Source organism: Dermacentor silvarum, chromosome 9 (genome assembly GCF_013339745.2).
Source record: "Dermacentor silvarum isolate Dsil-2018 chromosome 9, BIME_Dsil_1.4, whole genome shotgun sequence".
Lineage (NCBI taxonomy): Eukaryota > Metazoa > Arthropoda > Arachnida > Ixodida > Ixodidae > Dermacentor > Dermacentor silvarum.
The window spans coordinates 115129490-115136831 of NC_051162.1; positions in this window are offsets into that span (position 1 = coordinate 115129490).

Genomic DNA, 7342 nt, shown 5'->3' on the forward strand with positions numbered 1-7342 from the left:
CTACAGAAAATGGTATACAAGCGCAATGAGAATTTCCCGCAGTGTACTCATAGGTAACGGAATGTAGACCTGTACGTTCTTGAACTGATGCAGTCGTTGAGACAGAAAAAAATAAATGAATCCGGAAGTACATGGTCAGGCGGCATAAATAATATGGGAAAATTGGAAAACAGAATAAATGGAAATGTTTTTTTTTTCCTGCTCTCACGATGTTCACAATGTTAGGAGCGATGAATGAGAAGGGCATTGGCCATAAGTATGTTTAAAGTACAGCACGGCATACCTGACGCAGAAAATAAAACAAGCAAAAGAAAGTAAATGATACAAAAGCTAGCACTGCAAATGAATGAATGAATAAATGAATGAATGAACACATAAGGAAGCTTACGTTTCCACAAGTGCTAGAAGTGTGAACACTTTGCTGCGATTCCTTAAAGCTGTTGGACGTAAAGAGACATCGACTGTCCTTCTAATTTCTCGTCGAAATAAATTAAATGTCTTTCATAGCACTTATGTATAACCTGCATCACTCAGCTGTCTATACTTTCCAAATAATTGCTTCATATTTACTTTTCGTATTAGATTCGGATTGCCTTGCCAATACTTTTCCCAGAATAGTCTGTAACGGGTTGCAGACTTGTAGTTTGCTTTTGGTCTTTTTTGACGAACCTAGTAGCAAACACATCTATATTAGTAATCTCACAAAAAGGGAACTTTGAATAGACTTTCACCTTGTGTTGCAGGTTTGGCATTTCTAAAATGAGTTTGCAAGAAAGCTTTCGCGTCGGCGTAAGCAGAAAATAATTAGCTGTTCGGCCCCTCTTGTGGAACATACGTTCATTGCCGTGGTCTTCAACGGCTATCCGTGACTTCCACAATGCACATCAGAGGTCAAACAAACAAAAAGACAAACAAACAAACAAACTGACTAACCAGCTAACTAATTAACTAGCGAGCGCGTAAATAATTAGGCAAACAACCAAAAAAGAAGAATACAAACGTTTCACGCTGCAGTTAAAAAAACTTCCTTCAAAAAGTCGCAGGGGAACCTTCGAGTACTACATGCGTGCGCAGACCATGAAATGCCATTTAAAATCTACCGCGCATGCGCGCACTGGGTTCCTTGTACCGTTAGACACTCAATTCTGCTGTACTGATTATAATGTACATACCAAGGTTAACTTTGGTCGATTTATAAACACAAGAGTAAAATTCCCTCCGAAAAATTGCGTACTGTCACCGCCTGCAAGTTCGTTGTCAAAGAAGCGAATAAAATGCTTTGTGGCAGAGTTCTTTCTCTTTGAATTTACACTTAATTCCCTCAGCGAGTTTTTCTGCTGGATGTTTTTCCTGTTTTGCGCACGTCTCAGTCGCCATTGCCGGTTGGGTCGCTTCCCGGTATTCGCTGTTAACAGGGGAATTCCCCTGACAGCCCTTTAAAAATACTTTTAGACTTCCTGGTGAGCTAAAAAATACTTACACGCGCTTTCATTGAACTGGATTCTGGGGTCTTACGTGCCAAAACCACTATTTGAGTATGAGGCACGCACGCGCGTTTTCATATATGCCCGAATAATAAATAAACTCTAAATCTCAATTTAAAGGAAAGTGATTGAAAAAATCGGCGCATCTCCACGAAGTGAATCATGACGAGTGGGCGAAGCACTGGGGATCGTCTTACTCGTAAATCACCCGTGACATTGCCCACTCGCGCATGGAAATGAGTGGCAACGCGTGTGTAAAGTACATACAATGTTTTATTTGTCATAACTTGTATGTCGTGTTGAGTTCTGGATTCTGTTTTCCCTTCATTATCACTGCTTTGTGGTCCATGAAATGTAGAGCCAATAGTTCTTCGATCGGCTCTAGCCTGAAGTTGGCAAAGACAAGGTCTGTGCACGTTCCCCTGGTGCATATATATATATTCTTTTCAACACTTCACATCCTACCACCACGTCCATACTGGAGTCCTTTCTATCATCCACCTCGCATACATTTCGGTTGGTCTGGGTGCCTGGGAACGCAGCGATCCCCGGTAATGAGCGCGCACATGCGCTGGCCCGAGAACTCTCATACCGAGCCGCTGGGGATCGCTCTGCCATCATGCCACGGCAACCTTTCTCGTGCGCATCCCAACTTGCTGAGATACGCCTAACTCGGCAACACTACCTCTCACCTCATCCTTCCCTTACTCGCTGACAGGCTGTCTGTTGGCGACAACTACAGACGAATACTTTCCCGACGCCCCTTTTCCTACCTCTACGCCTCCCGTGGTCCAGCTCAGTGCCCGCACTGCGGCGACCGCCCCACCCTACTGCATATGGTCTGGCTTTGCCAAGACATTCCCAACGTCCCTCCCGTTCAAAACCCCTACCTCACCTCCTGGGAGGAGTGATTGAGCGACGCGACGGAGACTGGTCAACAATGGCTGGTCGACCGTGCCGAGGCGGTGGCTGCTACCTATGGGGCCCCGGACTAAGGGCTCCACCTTCGTGGCACAACTGGACTCCACGATATTGTAATAAAGTTTGTTCTCTCTCTATGCTCAACCACTAATTGCCAGGCAACTAATTCGGGATCCCATGAGTTTAGCTTCTCCGCTCTTCTGCGCCGCTGAGCAGCAATTTCGCTCTCCTTCTCTATGGCTTTACTACACTGGCAAACGCCCCGCTATATGCATACCCCCACTGATACCTCTGCGCATGCGCACAAAATGAGATGCGCTATCAAGCGGCTCCGGCGCAGCGTCAGACTTGGCTACTGCGCAACGGAGGCGCACAGCTGGGCACGCGCCGGCGCCACTGCGTCTGCCACGGCCATGACGTCACTCCTCTGGAATGCGCAGACCGGTGAGGCGCGCGCGGCGGCGGCTCCGGCGCGCCAGCTGTGCGCGGTGGGACGTCACTGCTCCTCGCGCATGCGCAGCACGGCTCTCCAGGAGCCACGCAAAACTGCTCAACCTCGTCCAGTGTAGCTCACGCTACAAAATGCAAATCGACGCAAAAATCAGGCTAGAAGCGTGCTTCGCTGCAGCCAGGGCTCACTACTACCCAACTTGGTACTACCCAGCCAACTTTTCTTGCCCGGCGGGCAAATTAGGCGAGGAAAAAAAGCGCTACATTTATTTAATTTACCATACACAAGATTAGTGGTAAAAACGAGTTTACTGAGGAGATCGTCATAGTGTGCGGGGTATTTTTTTTTTTTGAGTTGCTTATCTCTACCCGCCGCGGTGGCTCAGTCAAATAAGGCGTTGCGCTGCTGAGCACGAAATCGCGGGATCGAATCCTGGCCGCGGCGGCCGCATTACGATAGAGGCGAAATGCAAAAACGCCCGTGTGCTTGCGTTGCCGTGCACGTTAAAGAACCCCAGGTGGTCAAAATTAATGCGGAGCCCTCCACTACGGCGTGCCTCATAATCAGAACTGGTTTTGCGACGTAAAACCCCCGAAAGAAGAAAGAAGCAGTTGCTTATCTCTTATAATACGGAAGTATTCGTTTCAAGAGTAGAGTATAAGCTTCAAAAGTACTGATTACAAAGAAAGCTACGCATTATATGCCAATTACCCAGTGGGTCTTTCCGACCTAATTTTTTTATTTATTTACTTAGCGATCTTTATAACTTGTGGAATCTGGGGGCCGAGCACACTATACGCTCCCCTGAACTGCGCGATCACATTGCAACCGAACAAGACGCAGCGGTAGAAAAATATTTGACGCATCGTTTATGATCCGGCATTTACTTGCGTTTCGTAGTGCGCTGATTCCTTATCAGTTGTCTCGATATTCCGCAATTTCACACAGTAAGTCTTCAATTCGTTTATATCTGCTAGATTTAGTATCGAACCTCTGACCTATGAGTAACCACCTTCAAATGCTCTCCCTGATAGTGCCCAGTAGGCACGTGCCTTACGCGCAAGATAAAAGCACCGACCAGTCCAGCACTGGCCCGTCTGCTTGCGCCGCTCGCCCTTGAAAATCGTGGTGGTTAGTGCCGTCTCTGTTTTTCATGGCACTGGGAATACCGGACACGTGATGACCTGCGGGGAAAAAGGAAAAGCTTTTCTTCTCACTGCTGCTTCCAAGGTGGTACGGGACGCAATCTGAGTGCCCTCTTCGTATACTGCAGGGCTGCAAGACGCTGTGCCCGAAATTCCCACTCACCACGCATTCCAACCAACCATCCCAAGCTTCTCCCGATGACAGCCAGGGATATAGAAACGCTGTGCGCAGCCTTCTACACCCTCCGATTTGAAGAAATTCACGCCTTGGACATCGCGAACTTACCGTGGCTCCCTCGGGTGAGCGGCCTGAGACTGTTGGCAGCCGTCGACGCAATCCGGAACGCCCTGAAAGCCATCCACGACCCGAAGGAGCGGCTCCAGCGGGTGGCCACGCTGTACTCCTGGCTCGTACCGCGGGGCATATTCCGCACTTGGTTCCTTTACCGCCTCAACAGAGACTTGGCGGAGCTCAAACCGACGAACGTCATGATGATGTTGGAGGCATCGATGCGGTCTCGCGGTTGCGGCTCGGGAGGCGCGATTATCGGCACCGGATCCGCTGTATATTTCAGCGTTATGACGAGGGACGTGGCGCGTGAGACGATCGAGCACAGGCTGCTGTGCTTTTGCATAAAGAATGGAGTGCCCTTTGTTGCCATCCATGCCCCTGGAGGTATCCTTGATAGAGCAACCATATCGGAAGCCCTGGCCTTCGTGCTCGGTGACCCAGAGCAGTGGATGCGGGGCTGTTACGACGACCTGAACTCGGCGTTTTCGGCGGCTTTGTGAAGCCGGTGCAAGTCGCAGTGCACGCTTTAGTACGTTCGAGTGACAAGGTTCTGCGCGTAGGGCTGCATCGAGCGACCGCGGACAAGCACGACTGTCCAGAGGCCTCCAGTTCTTGAAAGCGTTCGTAAAACCCGTTTAATACTGAGGTTTTTAATGTCTATCCGTTCTAGTATGTGTGTATGTAGAGCGTGGATCCCATTAAGTAAATAAGACTGTTAGGACGTCAAATTTATGTAATTATTGTGGAATGGCTAGAGCAGTGATTATGTTTTACATAAGCGCAGAATCAGTAAGATTTAGCCTGTATGCCGTTTTTTTTTTTTTTTGCACTTCGCGTTAAACCTGTAGCTGACGAACTGCGCTTATGGCTAACGTGAGCTTAAACGGAGACCCTTTATGATGACCAATCGAAGTGTGTGCATTGTTTAATAAATACATGATAGCGCAAGCTTGTTTATTTGTGCATTGCTTTCGTTATCGCAGACAGAATGCGGCCATAGCTGTAGTTGCGCCAGTACAGTACAGCCATCTTTCCTTTCTAACCAACTATTACTTTTGTTTTTCTGGAAGAAGTGCCGCCGGGGTAGCTTCCTGGCAAAGGCTGGTGCGCAGCTGGCCGTGACGGTTGCATTCCTACATGTGCTGATTGCAAAAACTCTTATGTACTTAGATTTGAATATACGTTAGACTACGACAGGTTATTGTGTTATTGTACACAATACTGAATTCTCCGCTACGACGTCCCTAATTGTCTGCATGCTACTTTAACACGTTAAATCCTCTTCATTCGATTTTCGGTCTGAAACACATTCAGCTTATTGTCTAATGTTGTACGAGTCGAAATCTATATTCTGAACTTTTGACCGCAGTATACTGGGTCCTTTGTGTGACGAGAGCGCGCGTGCGTCTTGCCCTACGCGGTGAGCGCCAGAAAGAAACTAGCGTACCGTCACAAGCTTTGATTGAACACGGGAGCGCATGTAGTACAGTACACGCAGGCCACTTCGGCAACCGGGTGGCGCAGTCTCATAGTTAGTAGGTTCCGCGCTGGCGCGTTATCTTCTAAAGGCCACAGCCAGACCATTATCAGTGCGCATGCGCATGACACCACATGCATTCGTCATTTTCAGATTACGAGCGATGGTAGCATTAGCAGACGACTCGCTGCTAATAAGCTGGGCCCGTAACGTCACGGGAAAGCTTTGAATAAGATGGATTGTACTGAAATGCTCGTAGTCACCATGTTGGTGCCCCGACACGGTGATATAGTGGGCGCGTGACGTCACGTGAAAGCTATCAATAGAGAGCGCAAAACCTACAAACTACGGGAGTGCGCTAGCTGCACTGTGCTACTGACGCTCCCGTGTTAACTGTCTCATGCTCTTTTCATGGCCCCATCATATCACCTGTCATAAAGCTTGCCACTGTATGGATCGTAGAAAAGTGCTCGAACGGGCAGCGTAGTCGATATGGGCGCGAACTCGCGCTATCAGCGCAATACCGACGACGCGATACTTTCGATAGTGTTTTTCAGACAACTGCCGACGTCTCACAACGTCGTTCCGTTACATTTTACGGCAGGCAAACTGCAAGGAGCACGTACAGTGGAAGGAATGAGGACATACAGAGCGCTCTAAATGTCCTTATTCTTTCCACTGTCGGTGCTTCGTGCACTTTGCCTGCCTTAAAATGTCGCAGTACCATTTAGCTTGAAGACAGACCCTAGTTCGGTGTTGTTCAGATAAAGTGCGATCGCACTTGAAGGACAACCAGCCAATTCCTACCTTCCGGCGACAACGGCTTCCGTCGTCAGATTCAACTGAAGCGTGTCGGGCGTACTGTCGGATCATGTCTACTGAAATCAATTGATGGTGTTTGTTTGTTTGCCTCCGAGAATGGTTCATACCCGCTATGGGGGATTCGCCAGGAATAGGGGGATCTAAGAAAAATATTATGCGAGTCTGAAAAGAACCACTTTTCGAAAATTTTGAATAGCTAAAAAGAATGAAGTGAGTGAAAATTTAAGAATTTAGCAAGGAACTCATCCCTGTTAAGTTGAATACCTCACAACAGAATTGATTGCTTTGTGGGGCTGGGACTTCTTGTGTTTTTGTCGTTTTTTTTTTATTTCTGCACATTATGGCGACAAAGCCAAAACCCTTCATAAAGAAACAGGACTAAGAACAAGGCACGAAATAGAAAGCATAAGCACAAGCGCTGCAAGCGCTGTTATCTGCCTCTATAAAAACAAATCGAAACGAATTACGCAAATATACTTTAAAAAGTCAAAATTATTAAATTTTATCGCCTTTTTCTGGGGTAAGACCTCAATTTTGGCCAATTCTCTTTGTCGGTATGTTCCAAGGGCCTTCAAGTATGCAACACCAAGAACAGCAGCAGCAGCAACCTGAATTAGAACCAACGAAGTCTCATCACCATCAGAATAGAGTAGAATACAAAGGTGAGCTAGTTGGTTATGGGTCAACATCAAAAAAAAAAAAAAAACAGAAAAGAAAGAGCAGCTCGAAAAACGGGTAGTGCTGTGGGCG